Consider the following 14,375-nt stretch of genomic DNA (forward strand, 5'->3'; position numbering starts at 1 on the left):
GTGGAGGGGAAAACTGGCAGAACGGATCTTCAGATAGTTAGATATTCTCAGGAGCCGATTTTATGAGCCCAATTCTTGTATCTTCTCATATCTAGAAAAGCACTAAAATACTTCATGGTGACATCTGTTCCTCATGACTAGCAGAAACCTGCAAAAATTTTTTTTTAAAAAGTGCTTGATTGCATGTACTTCCCCTTCACCAGAATTCCATATATACTGGCATTCCCCCCTACTTCTTTGGAGCAGTTTCTCAGAGCTCTCTGTTATGCTGTCTCCTGGGCTATAGTCCTCATTTTGCCCCACATAAAATTTGACTCACAACTCTCAAGTTGTGCATTTTTTTTCAAGTCAGCAGGGGTGACTCACTTTCCATAGATCAAGAGATAAGCAGGATCCATTAGGATCCCATTTCTTTTCTGTACGTTTGGGAAGAAATTGTTGATTACCCCTTCCTCCAAGCTTTATGTCATTAATAGCAGTTAAATAAAAATGTCAGAGGTGACTTTGTCTCTGAATATAAGAGTAGCCTGTGTTCCCAGTCATTAGTGAATAAAGCATCTCCTCTTTGGGTGCATACAGTCATCACTAAGTATCTGCTGGTTGGTTCCAAAACCCCCCACACCCCTGCCACCCCATTCCTGGGCAGCTCTTGAAATCCCCAACATTTTTGGCACCAGGGATTGGTTGTGTGAAAGATAATTTTTCTAGGACCAGGGTAGCAGGTATGGTTTGCAGACAATTAAAGCTCATTATATTTATTGTGTACTTTATTTCTATTATTATTACATCAGTTCCACCTCAGATCACCAGGCATTAAATCCCAGAGGTTGGGGACTCCTGCCTTACAGTCAGCTCTTGGTATCTGCAGATTCTGCATATGTGGATATGGAAGGCCAACTGTATATTATTCACTGAAAAAAATCTGTGTGTAAGTGAATCTGTGTGGTTGAAGATCATATTGTACAAGAGTCAGTGTATTAGCTTCCTAATGCTGCTGTAACAAATTGTTGCAAGCCTGGTTGATGAAAATAGCACGTATTTATTATCTTATAGTCTTGGAGGTTGAAAGTCCAAAATGAGCCTTTTTGAGCTAAAATCAAAGTATCATCAGGGCTCTTTCCTTCCAGAAGCGTAGGGAAGAATCTGTTCCCTTGTTCTTTGACTTGTAGGTGTGGCCATATTCCTTGCATCTTAAGTACATCACTCCCACTTCTGCTTCCTCCACACCAGCTTTATTCTTCTCTGAAGTTTTCCTCTGCCTGTCTCTTATAAGGACCATTTGATATTGAGTCTGCTTGCATAATCCATGATAATCTCCCCTTTTGAGATCTTTAACTTAAAGTCTCTTTTACCATGTAAGGTGACATATTCACAGTCCTGGGCATTTGTACCTGGATATCTTTGGGGTGCCGTTAGTCAGCCTGCCTTAAGGTGCAAACTTTGGAGGGGGCTAGATTGGGTGCGAATTCTATCTTGGCCAGTGGCGCCCCATATATCCTTGAGAAATTTATTAACTCTGAGTTTCTTAACTAAAAAATGGGAATAATACTGCCAACTCCACAGATAATGTATAAAAAGCAATGGGCTTTACATAGTAGGTGTTCCACAAATGTAATCCCCATCCAACCTTGTGGAAGGAAATGTAGAAGGAATAGAACATTTCACAAGTCCAATCAGGCCAAATTATTGGTCAACAGAAATGGCTACTTTTTTAAAATTTTTGTTTCTTTTTTAATTTTTTGTTTCATTTTTATTTTTGTCTCTTTGGTAGATGTCATAATTAGGGAAGTATTAATGCATGTAGGGGGTTTATTGTTAGTATTATGGTGGTGAACTAGGGCATTTTCTAACTGTACTTTTTTCCTGTTGGGTCAAGTATACTCATGGTTTTTTGACAAATTCTTCCTGTCACCCAGCTGCCTTGTGTCACAGGATGCCAATGGGACTAAAAATCCTAGGACTGATTCTGCCCCTACAGAGAACAATAGCAATTTGAATTTGATTTGCCCATCTTCTGGGAAGACAGTCAAAGTTCCCCTTCAGTGAGGCTGAGTTGACAATGGGTACCCCTTGTACTCTTTACAGCGTGTTCACCTATTATTATGATGATGTCATTATTCACATTATTGCTCTCATTATTATTATTATTATCTGGTGACCTCTGTTCTGGGGTGGAACTCCCTGTGACAGATGGGAGCTTCATTTATTGGACTGCTTTATGCTGCACAATTCCCCTGCCATTCTGAGTTTATATTGAGACGGGTTGCTTTCCGAACAAAGGCAGCCTGATCACAATTTGTCAGTGTACTTGGTAGCTATATATCACTAAAGCTCTCTGCCAGTCCTTCTGGGACCCAATTATTTATGGAGCTGACAATATGGGATAACTTTCTTGTTATGAATACCACCATCACAATCAAAGTTTTGCTATCTTGAATGGGAAGGCAACAAAAGTTCTGGTTGCTCAAAAATCCCATTAACTAAGAGTTAATTCACATTGCCCCAGGTGATCTCTTGGTGCCCCAAGTGAGTTGATGAGATCCATGGGGAAAGTTCTATTTCAATATTCTTTTCTATCCAGACCTGGGGAGATCTGTTGATAACCTTTGTTTCTATAGCTTCTGTGTAATACAAATCTGGGGTTTTACAGCTTGGGAGCAGCCTTCCTTCTGAGCTACTCTGGACAGAGTTTACCAAGGACTCTTGGGAGTGGAAATGAAGCCAAAGACTTGGGCTCTCCCTGTAAAGTGCTTATAATTGAATGAGGGGAATGAGCCAGCTCAAATCTATATCTACCAATGCAGATGATAGCGAAATAAGTATCAACTGAGATCAGCTTGACCACCTCAAGCCTGAAAATGGACTCAAACAATACCATTCCAGTGAAGAGACGCCTTTCTTCTCCGCTATCCTTCACTAACTCTTAGGTCACACTAATTTTAAATCAAATTCCTCATCTCTGCTTTTAAGATACCTCAAAAGGACACTGAAGAGAAAAGAAACTAATTAAACCTAAAAGAAATTAAAGTTTAAAAAAGAAAAAAGGCCCACACAAAGAAGAGATGAACAGAAACGTGAAATGTGATTTGATATAAAATCCTGGAGGAGAGCATGGCAGCTCACTCCGGTATTCTTCCTGGAAAATCCCCAGGACAGAGGAGCCTGGCCGGCTGTAGTCCACGGGGTTGCGGAGAGTCGGACAACAGCACAAGACGCCACAGAGGGTATCAGTATTAGGACGTGAGATGGTTTTAGTGGTAGATCGTATGAATTTGAGGTTTTTTGACTTACTGGCTTGACAGGTCTTAAGTATAACATTCCTGTATTTCAAATAGCATATTTACAGACACACCTTCTTCTAGAACAAGTGCTTCTATAGCTTTAGTTGCACACAAAATTATTTTTATCCCTTTCTCTTTTATTAAAATACTCTTTGAACGAGGCATAGTGCTTAAAAGATTAGATCTTATAGGGAAACATAACATATTGTATTTAAATATGCTAATCTCTTAGAGGAAATGAAGGATCTCAGCCTGCTCATTAAGAAATAAATTAATTCATCACCATTGCATTCATCATCAATCATCATCCAGTTGTGTCCAGTTTTCAATTAAGTTTTTCCAAACTGCTTTGTGCCTTTACCAAAAGAACTGATTATCTCTGATGATGATTTTTTGTGGGTATTCGGATGTTGATGGCAGTTGAATTGGCATAAACATGCTGAATGTCTTTTTTATTCAAGTAGTTAAGCAGTTGCTGTTCAGTGCATACAAATATGTTATGATGACAAGTAAAAAAAAAAAAACTTCATGTTTTAAGATGTATTTTCATGGTCAAATATCCAGCCTCTCATATTGACAGGGACTATTCTACATGAGCATTGCTAACGGTAATGCACACAGGGAGCGTTTATTGAATAGGCATTCCTTGTCTGTTCCTTCCTTGAAATGATTTTTATTAGACACCAATAAGTTTCCAGTACTGTGACAAACTCTGCATATACAAATCAGCCAATGCAACTGACCTTATCCCTGCCCTAATGGAGCTTCTAGTCCATTTCATGTAAGTTTCCTTATCCTGAGATATATTTTTACTAGATAAGACCCCACACATCAGTGTTAGTTATTACACACTCCCTCGCTTTAAAGTGGACACCAAAAGCCATGACCATTTCACCAATGACCCTCCAAGTGTACACAAGTCTGCTTAACACTTGGAGTTAATATGCATTCCATGCCTGAAGAACAATTTCTGACTATCTCTTTAAGATTTCCTTGCAGAATGAGGATGTATGAAAATGACTCACCATGCCTGCCACTTATCTCTAGATTCCTATAACATGAAGATGATCACAATCTGCCATCGTGCTGTTAAAATGATGCATAACCCTACCAGCTCTCTGAAATGATCGAGTATTATTGCAGCCTCTTACAAGTTGGGCACTGAGATAATTTGGCTAGTGTTGGAGAAAGAATGTTCCACAACCCCTGTGGCTCCCCCTTCATTGAATAAATATGGCATGCTGCTGCTTTTGTTCTCCTTGTGTATGGAAGAGCAATTAATGTGTCAAAAAAGAAAAATCACAAAAATGTGCAGACTTTCTTCCCCCATGAAAATTGCAAGACTACGTTCAATCTGCCTTAAAATTATTATACAACATTACAGGATGTTGTTATCTTTGAAATATTAGATAACTTGTGGTTGGCATTACATTTCTTATTGAGGTTTCATGACTTCTGTGTCCATTAAGGATCCCAAAGTGGGTTCATATATTTCTTTAAAACTGCCATTGGGCTGCCAACGTTTACGTAGACACCTTGATGTATTGTTTTCTTATTTAGATAGTTTAAATCAAGCAGTTTAAAAAAAATGCAAACATCTGTCAATTTTAAGAGAATGGATCATGAATATGGACAGACTGCTGCAATTCTTGCTTTCTGGTCAATTATTTTCCTGATATTCAAGGACATTCTTAGAGAGGGTCATAAAATCTTTGTGATGAGAAGGAAATCAAACTTGTTTTCTATTGCTAGTATTCAGAGGAAAGGAAGGGGAAAGAATAGAATTCAAAGGTTTTGTGTTGTGTCCATTTTGTTTGTGCATATAGTCCAATAAACCGAGTTATTAATAATTCAGTAATCTGTACTATAGTAAATGTCAATAAATATGCATGAATTGAATAAACAAATGAACTCAATCTCTTAACAATAAAATTTATTACTAAACTTAGTATGGAACTTAGTTACTGATAAGCTAGTGATCTAGTTCACTAATTTCTTTTCATAGTTTAAATTAGATCTAGTTCATTATTTGAAAAAGAAAAGAATATTTTCATTTTATGCTGTTGAACTGTGCTTATTTTCCCTCTCCTGCTTGAATATATGCTCCATGAGGCCTGTATGGTTTACTCCTGTATATGGTGTCCAGGATAATCTGTCACAAATAAGTCTTCCAATTATTATTTATCTCGTGAAGGACCTAGTGTCTCTGAAAAAATGTATACATTCAAAAATACAAGTATCTCTGCTTCTATTGTACATTTTATGAGAGATTTTGTTTATTTATTTATTTGGCTTTTCCAGATCCCTTTGCCGCACATGGAATCTTTAGGTGTAGCATATGAACTCTTAGTTGTAGCATGTGGGATATAGTTCTCTGACCAGGGATCGAACCTGGGCCCCCTTTGGGAGCATTGGGTGTGCAGAATCTTAACCACTGGACCATCAGGGAAGTCCTGGGGGATATTTCAAAGAACAACACATGTGGTTGCCTAAAACCTTGAAACTTGCTAGTCCAACAACAGAGACTTCATTCTCTGTCCCTTACACAGATCATGGGGCTTCCGAATACCCTGTCTTTGTCAGTCTTCCCCCCTGTGAATAACTGCTCTGATCTCCCAGTCCCTTTGCTCCTGTTCCCAGAAACTAATTTTAACTAATTCTCGAAGACTCAATCAATTTCTCTTTCAAAAAGCCTTTCTTATCTCTCCTTCCAGCCTCCTTAGGGTCTCCCATCTGTAGTTTTGCTTTCATCTGTAACTGTCTTCATGTTGTTGTTCAGTCACTCAGTCGTGCCCGACTCTGTGACCCCATGGGCTGCAGCACATCCGGCTTCCCTGTCCTTCACTATCTCCCGGAGTTTGCTCAAACTCATGTCCATTGAGTCGGTGATACCAACCAACCCTCTCATCCTCTGTCACCCCCTTCTCCTCCTATCCTCAGCCTTTGCCAGCAGCAGGGTCTTTTCCAGTGAGTCGACTTTTTGCATCAGGTGGCCAAAGTATTGGACTGTATTCATATTAATTTTGTGAACTGATGATGTGCTTATGTGTCCGTCTCTTCCACTAGACCAGTGAAGATCTTGAAGGCAAGGATTGTGTTTTATTCACTGCCATAACTCCAGTGCCTGATGGAGTGCATGATACAAACGGGGTCTTGTCAGTGTTGTGTGGAAGGAAGGGAGGGAGAGAGGAAGGAAAATAGGAAGGGAGGAAGGAAAGAAAGGATGAAAGGGAAGAGGAAAACTCTCAAAGGCAACTCTTCAATGACTATTATAGAGCAGATGTCTCTGCATGTACTCCAAAGTTCATGGCAGCATTATTGCAATAGCTAGGACATGGAAGCCACCTAGACATACACTGACAGATGAATGGGTAAAGACGTTGTGGTACATATATCCCATGGAATATTACTCAGCCATAAAAAAGAACGATTTTGTGTCAGTTCTAGTGAGATGAATAAACTTAGAGGCTGTTATCCAGAGTGAAGTAAAGCAGGAAGAGAAAAGCAAATATAGTGTATTAACACATATATATGGAATCTAGAAAAACAGTATTGGTGAACCTCCTTGCAGGGAAGGAATGAAGATGCAGAGGCAGAGAACAGACTTGTGGACACAGGGGAGGGAGAGAGTGGGACAAATGGAGAAAGTGGCATTGACACATATACTGTGTGTAAAACAGATGGCTGTTGAGAAGTTGCTGCATAACACAGGGACCCAGCCTGGTGCTCTATAACCATTTAGAGCGGTGGGGTGGGGGAGGGGAGGGAGGATGGGGGAGAGATATATGTATAGTTACTGCTGGTTTGTGTTGTTGTAAAGCAGAAACCAACACAGCATTGCCAAGCAGTTTTCCTCCAATTAAAAAACAAATTTTAAAAAGTTGCCTCCATTGAAGAACAACCATAACTTAGAACAGGGAGGAGAAAATATAGGATTTTTTAAAATTACTGTAGATGTTATGAGTGTTTATCTAATGAAAGATACAGTCCATTTCCTTCTATCTACTCCATGTCCTGCCCATTTCTGACAGTGTCTATTCCCCCCATCTTTGGGTAGCCGTCACCATAAAATTGCAGTGCATTTTAATGGTTACCTATATTGATGAACTAGTGATGTAATCTTCCTTCCTGCTGGTATTAGAATTGTTGCAAGTGTGCTTTTGAGAGTTCAGAACAAAGTCATCATTAAAAGAAAAAATAAAGAATTATATTATTGCTGTGTAGCAAGTTTAAATATTCAAGCCTGGGGTCACTTAAATTTAATTAGCTTATCATCTTGTTTTCAAAACATATCATAAGGGCCAAAACAGCATTCTGGTCCTTGAATTAAACATTTTTATGAATTGACTTCTTTGAGTTCTCATAATAGTGAATACTTACATAGTGCCTACTATGCCAGTAGCTATTCTGTTTTCCACGATCAACTCATTTAGTTTCACAACAGCCCAGTTAAATACAGTTTATGCTTTTTATAAATGAGGAAACTGAGGCATATGAAAGTTAACTAATTTGTTCAGGGTTGTACATCTTAAGTGAGGTTTAGTTGAAATTCTAACTAAAGTAACTTAGATTCCAGGTTAATCTTGTCAAATCTCTCTTAGGATTTGTCTGGGAGCCTGGGTGATGAAAAAGCTCTTTCACGACAATAGTTGGAAACACAGTTATGTTTAATAAAACAAGCCAATATAGTATGATTAAAATTTCATTTTCAGGAAAATTGGTTGGGTGAGCTTAGCCATTTAAATACATTATGTGATATATATATATATGTTGTTGAGTCACTAAGTCCTGTCGGACTCTTTTGTCACTCTATGGACTATAGCCCATCAGGCTCCTCTGATGGGATTTCCTCCTCCTCTCATGGGATTTCACAACAATATTAAGAGATTGGTGATGATCTTCCTCAAAATTCATTTCAGAATAAATCAAAGTGGTTGAACCAATATGGCAGCACAAATATCCTTGGAATTTCTCCTGACTTTTCTTGCAAAATTTATGGATTTCAAGTTTGTTTGGTAAACCCCTCCTCCAGTTGGAATTACTAAGTGTTGTTAAACCTTTTGTGCCTTGAAAGTAAATTGGGAGAACAATAAAGGGGATCTTGGGCATTTCTTCCAGTGAAAGTGTTAGTTTCTCAGTCGTATCTGACTCTTTGTGACTCCATGGACTGTAACCCACCAGGTTCCTCTGTCCATGGGATTTCCCAGGCAAGAATACTGGAGTTGCCAATCCCTTCCCAGGGTATCTTCCCGACCCAGGGATTGAACCCATGTGTCCTTCATTGCAGGCGGATTCTTTACTGTCTGTGTCACCAGGGAAGCCCTGCCAAGTGAAGGTCAATTATATATGGAAAGTAAGGAAAATTTTAAAACATTATTTTAATTTTCATTTGGAGATGTTTTATGAACAAACCTGCTTTCAGCAAGGTGACCGTTGAATCAATGAAACGTGTGTGTGTGGCACTCAGTCATGTCCGATTCTTTTGTGACCGCATGGATTGTAGCCTGCCAGGCTTCTCTATCTATGGAATTTTCCGTGTAAAAACACAGGGGTCTTCCTGACCCAGGGATCAAACCTGTTTCTCTTGCATCTCTTGCACTGACAGGCAGATTCTTTATCACTGTACCACCTGGGGAGATGTGTCTGGTAGGTAAGTGTTAGATAATCTTGTAATTGAGCTTCTCTAGCAGCTCAGTGATAAAGAATCCACCTGCCGATACAGGAGACAAGGGTTCAGTCCCCGGGTTGGGAAGATCTCTGGAGAGGGAAATGGCAACCCACTCCAGTATTCTTGCCCGGGAAATCCCCTGGACAGAGAAGCCTGGCGGGCTCCAGTCCACTGGTTCACAGAATATTTAGACAGAACTTAGTGACTAAACAGCAACAACAAACCTTGTAATGCTCTTCAACTCTTAAGATCTGTTTTTTTACCCATACAACACTTCTGGCACCAAATGCATGGGTTTTTCCACACCAAGAAATTATCCAATTTTCTTTATACATCAACTGGATGTCTTACAATTGAATTCAATTCTGGTACTAACCATCAGGAGTTAGTGAAGATCCCAAGGGTTAAGGGCTCAGTCACTTAAGACCGTCCCCAACTTCAGATAGCAATTGCACATTCAGGAGGCTTCTGTACTTTTGGCTGATCAACTCTTAATCAGAACTCACAGGACTCAGGGAATTTACTTACTTTTCTGGTTTATTATAAAGGGTACAACTCAAGATCAGCCAAATGGAAGAGATGTATAGAACTAGGTATATGGGTTCCTGTTTCCATGCCTTCTCCAGGAGTATCCCCCTCCTAGGACCTCAAGTGTTCACCCACCTGGAGGCTCTCCAAACCCTGATGTTTAGGGGTTTTTTTGAGATTTCATTATATAGACATGAATGACTAAGGTATGACTGATTGATTAACTCATGGGCCATTGATGATTGAACTCAATCTCCAGCCCCTCCCTGGAGGGGACCTCCCCAGAGGTCTGAGAATGGAGCTTCTGAGTGCCAACCTTCTGATTCCAAGATCGGTTCTCCTGGCAGCCAGCCACCCAGCCTCATCATCTTTAAGGACTTTCCCAAAGTCACCTGATTAACATAAACTCAAAAATGGTTGAAAGGAACTTGTTATGAATAACAAAGGACACTCCTTTCACCCCTGTCACTCAGGAAACTACAAGAGTTTTGAAGCTCTGTGCCAGGAACCTCATATACATCTCTTATTATGTCATAATAGCATGCCAGCATTTAGCATTTATGACTTCTGAGGATGAATTGGAGGAAACTGGAGGAGCAGTCCTTCGGAAGCTGCTGCATAATGACCATTTTCACAGCTTCTTAGCACTCCTTTGGAACCCTGAATGTTTACAGCTAAAAAGCAAGCTCTTTTCTTCTTCTTTAAAAATGTACCTCAAACCCTTTGGTAATATGCGGTTTTCCACTCCGTGGGAGTCCAATAAATCCCTGTTGACTCCCTTCACATTCAACAGCTCCAAGTAGACGCCATGTCCATCCAGGCATTGCACACACTATGGCTTTTTCGCATGCTCCATTTAGATGCCTAATAGTTAAGCCAGTGTAGTGTGTGGGGCTCAATTTTGAACCACTGGCAGAGGCACTTATGTACAACATTTGCTACTTTTTGTCAGAGAAATAATCACATTGGAAAAGCAAGACACTATGCGTGCTTTCAAGCTGTTCTGATTTCTTCTACTTACTTAGGTCCCAAGCACTCTATTTTTCTGTTTCTTCACGAGGAAATTTACATGGAGCAGGGAAGAAATTTCATTTTGAAGTTTATTCACTTTGAGAACCTGAAAAACTAGTGGCTTAGCTGACAGCATCACTGAACTTCGAATATCATTATAGCAGTCATTTTAGGTACACATAAACACATGGTTCAGATCTGCTTAGGAATTTGTACTGAAATTTGTTGCATAGAAGCCTTTGTGTAACAGTGACATGAAAGCTGCACTTCCCAGGTGGCACAGTGGTAAAGAATCTGCCTGTCAGTGCAAGAAACACCAAGTTAAATCCCAGGGTCTGGAAGATTCCCTGGGTAGTAAATGGCAACCCACTCCAGTATTTCTGCCTGGAAAATTCCATGGACAGACGAGCCTGGTAGGCTCAAACCATGGGGTCGCAGTCAGACACGACTGAGATGCTGGCCGTGGGAAAGGTAGTAGCAGAGAAGGTGTCTTGACTCTCAAATTGGGAATTAAATCAACGATCAGGCTCATAGGTTTACAATGGATAAAGCCTTAATATAGGTCTCCAATTTGTAGCTGTTAAATAGTGTTCAGCTGAAGGGGAGCCTCTCAAAAAGAGCCCACGATAAGAATATGTGTGTCAGGCATTTCTAGCACGTGCGCTCAGCCCCTCAGGCACGTCCATGGGTAACTCTCTGCAACCCCATGGACTGTAACCCACCAGACTCCTCTATCCATGGAATTTTCCAGGCACGAAAACTGGAGTGGGCTGCCATTTCCTTCTCCAGGGGGTTTTCCCGACTTGGGGATAAAATTCAGGTCTCCTGTGTTTACTGCCTTGGCAGGCCAATTTTACCATGCTGCTACCTGGGAAGCCCCATTGGACATATCGAGATATGTCTGTAAAAGTCCATTAGGCAAATAATGTGTGGTAGTGAGCAGAATGGCTTGTCTTGTCTTAACAATGTTTAGTGATTTGGGCTATACTGTGTTTATAATTCTTTTGAGTCTTCTGGACATTACAGTAAATGAACCTATATGCATATGTATGAACACACACATATATATTGATTTTAACTATGATGTCATTGTATTCATTTAACATGCCAAAATTTGGATCAGTTTGACTTTAGGAACGAAGTTGGAAATTTTTTTTTTTTTGGTATTTGTTGGATGTTTATTAGATAATTAAATCAATCTTAATCCTCTTACCCAATTTGTAAAACTAACAAAACACACACAAAAAACCATGTCACAATTAACCCAATTATCAGATTTGCCTGAAATTCATAGCATTTTCTAATAGTCACCTTTTCAAATCTATGCCTTCACCTTTACAGTAATAATATCACCAAATAGGGTTTCTGCCACTGCTATAGAAACTGTAACAAATTCAGTCCAACCTGAAATCAATAGGAGCTGCTTTCAGCTTGGTGAAATACAAGGCAAGGTCTCTGTGCAGAAAGTGAGACTGAGCACTGGTTTCCTGCTGGAGATGAAGGTTTCTGTTGACACTGTCCAGAGCAGACGCAGCCTGTCAATAATCAATTGATCGGAAGCTAAATGATAAAGATGACAGATGGATCTGTTCTTGTGTTTAGGTGTTGAAGAGTAGGGTGTTTGTTTTGTATGTGAAAATCACCCTTATTAAAATGATTGAACCAATGACAGATTTCGTTTGGAACACGTTTTTAAAAACCTGCCGTATTTTCCATGGGCTGAAAATATTTATACTTTTGTAGTGTATTGGCAGGCCATGCACCACACAGGTAATCGTAGAACTGATGATACCTCTCCACTGCCTTGTGTGTGTGTGTGTGCTAGTTGCTTAGTTGTGTTCAACTCTTTGCGACCCCACAGACTGTAGCCCACCAGCTCCTCTGTCCATGGGATTTTCCAGGCAAGAATACTGGAGTGGGCTGCCAGTCCCTTCTCCAGGGGGTTTTCCCAGCCCAGGATTCAAACCTGGGTCTCCTGCATTGTAGGCAGACTCTTTGCAATCTGAGCCCACCGGGGAAGCCCTGTTACCTGATGTTGTGCTAATTTGGTATGAATCTGGGCTTGTGAATGAAGGAAATGTGTGTCAAAACACAAAGAATTTTAATATTTCTTTAATTAAAAAACCAAATGTAAAAATTAAACCACGAATTAGTGTAAATTTGATTATATATTTGAATCTGTAGGCATTTTAATTATAAGGAAAATTCTGTATTGTGGTTTAAAAATCCCTTATTTTTCTGTGAAAAATATCTTCTGATTCTGTCATTGGCTTACCAGAGTAAAGCATTCTTGTGGGTATGTGCTAAGTCGCTTCAGTCCTGTCTGACTCTTTGCTACCATATGGACGGTAGCCAGCAGGCTCCTCTGTCCATGGGATTCTTCAGGCAGGAATACTGGAGTGGGTTGCCATGCCCTCCTCCAGGGGATCTTCCTGACTCAGGGATTGAACCTGCATCTCTTATGTCTCCTGCATTAGCAGAAAGGGTCTTTAAAACTAGCGCCACTTGGGAAGCCCAAAGCATTCATGTTCACTATCAATTGATCTGTCATGATGTTCACACAACTTCTGTGTTATCTTTTTTCCATTGTTGTTATTAACTACAGGCTGTGTGACCTTGTGCAAGTTGCTTAACGTCTCAGTTCCTTAATGGCCTTGTTTGAAAAACAGGAAGAAATTAGAACCTTATTTGCCTATTTGCCTGTAGGTACAAATTAATTATTACATATAAAGTAAATGTAAGAGTGTGGACCACATAAAAAGTGCTGAATACATACAATCTACTTTTATGAAATATTTCAGCTCTGTCTGCCACATAAAAGTGTAAAAGTCATACATATTATCTTATAATCTTTCATAGTTTCTTGTATAATGCTTAATTATATCATAATTGACCTTGATGGTCAAGTTTTTATTATATATCTTCTCTGATATTGCTGTTGAAGTGGTAAAGACACAATCAGTTGTGTAATGGCGTCCCTTTTGTGGATCCACATTAAGTACTCACTAGAATGTACATAGATCTTTCTCTGTCAAGAGGACCAGTATAAGCTATGAAACAAAACAGACAAACAAACAAAAAATTCACTTATTCAGGAACTTGCCCTGTTGTGACATGTAATAATATATAATAATATAGTATGTATTTTTAGTACATATAATTAATAGTAGTATTATTCTTTACTGAGCACAATTTTCCAAACCATGTTTTATGAGATACTATGTCCAAAAATATTAAGAATCCCCTTCCCCACCCAATTCTATAGTCAAATAATAGTGAGAATATAGATTAAAGAATCAAGCTCCTGAGAATTCTCAGAACTTTTAATGTGCTAATGTGCATGAAGATCACTCATAAGGGGAGGTGGCACTTTTCAGACTTGCCATGAACCCTTTCTTGAAGGAAACCTTTAGAGCATCTTTCAGATTTGGGAATTGCTGCTTTAAATCTAGGAGTGGACCCAGAGGCCCAATATAGTTCTTCCCCAGTGATATCACAGGGCTGAGATAGTTTATGCACTATGCGGAGTCCCCAATTAAGCACTGACATTTGAGAATGACTTCCAAAAAAAATAAAAGCAGATCAAGCGAACTTAAAGGTACCCCTGTAATCCTGTCTCTGTCATTCATTTGTGTGTAAGTACATTCACTCAAGCCAAAAAGCAGGAAGCCCAGGGAAACTGACAGGGAGTTTGCTGCACGTGTGTAGTCATGCAGCATGCGTGAAAAATGACACGATGTCTGAGCATCCCTGAACGTGTTGGCTTAGGGTCTTACCTTTCCTCTAAATGATTCCCTGGGCCCCGTATTTTACTAACTGCTTCTGTAGTCACTCTTGAGTTGTCTGGGTATAGCTAGAGCAAACCACTTTAATTTTATGACTTTCAG

At 39.7% G+C, this 14,375-nt stretch overlaps 1 protein-coding gene across 1 annotated transcript in view; it reads left to right on the forward strand.

The window, feature by feature from the left end:
* Window positions 1–14,375, forward strand: part of TENM2 (teneurin transmembrane protein 2) — a 1,359,342-nt gene that overhangs the window by 180,680 nt on the left and 1,164,287 nt on the right. The window contains exon 3 of the mRNA XM_065919048.1: window positions 8,569–8,634. The gene's annotated coding sequence lies outside the window, so the exon portion shown is untranslated. The remainder of the gene's footprint in view (window positions 1–8,568; window positions 8,635–14,375) is intronic.

The sequence above is a fragment of the Muntiacus reevesi genome, chromosome 1, assembly GCF_963930625.1.
Source record: "Muntiacus reevesi chromosome 1, mMunRee1.1, whole genome shotgun sequence".
NCBI lineage: Eukaryota > Metazoa > Chordata > Mammalia > Artiodactyla > Cervidae > Muntiacus > Muntiacus reevesi.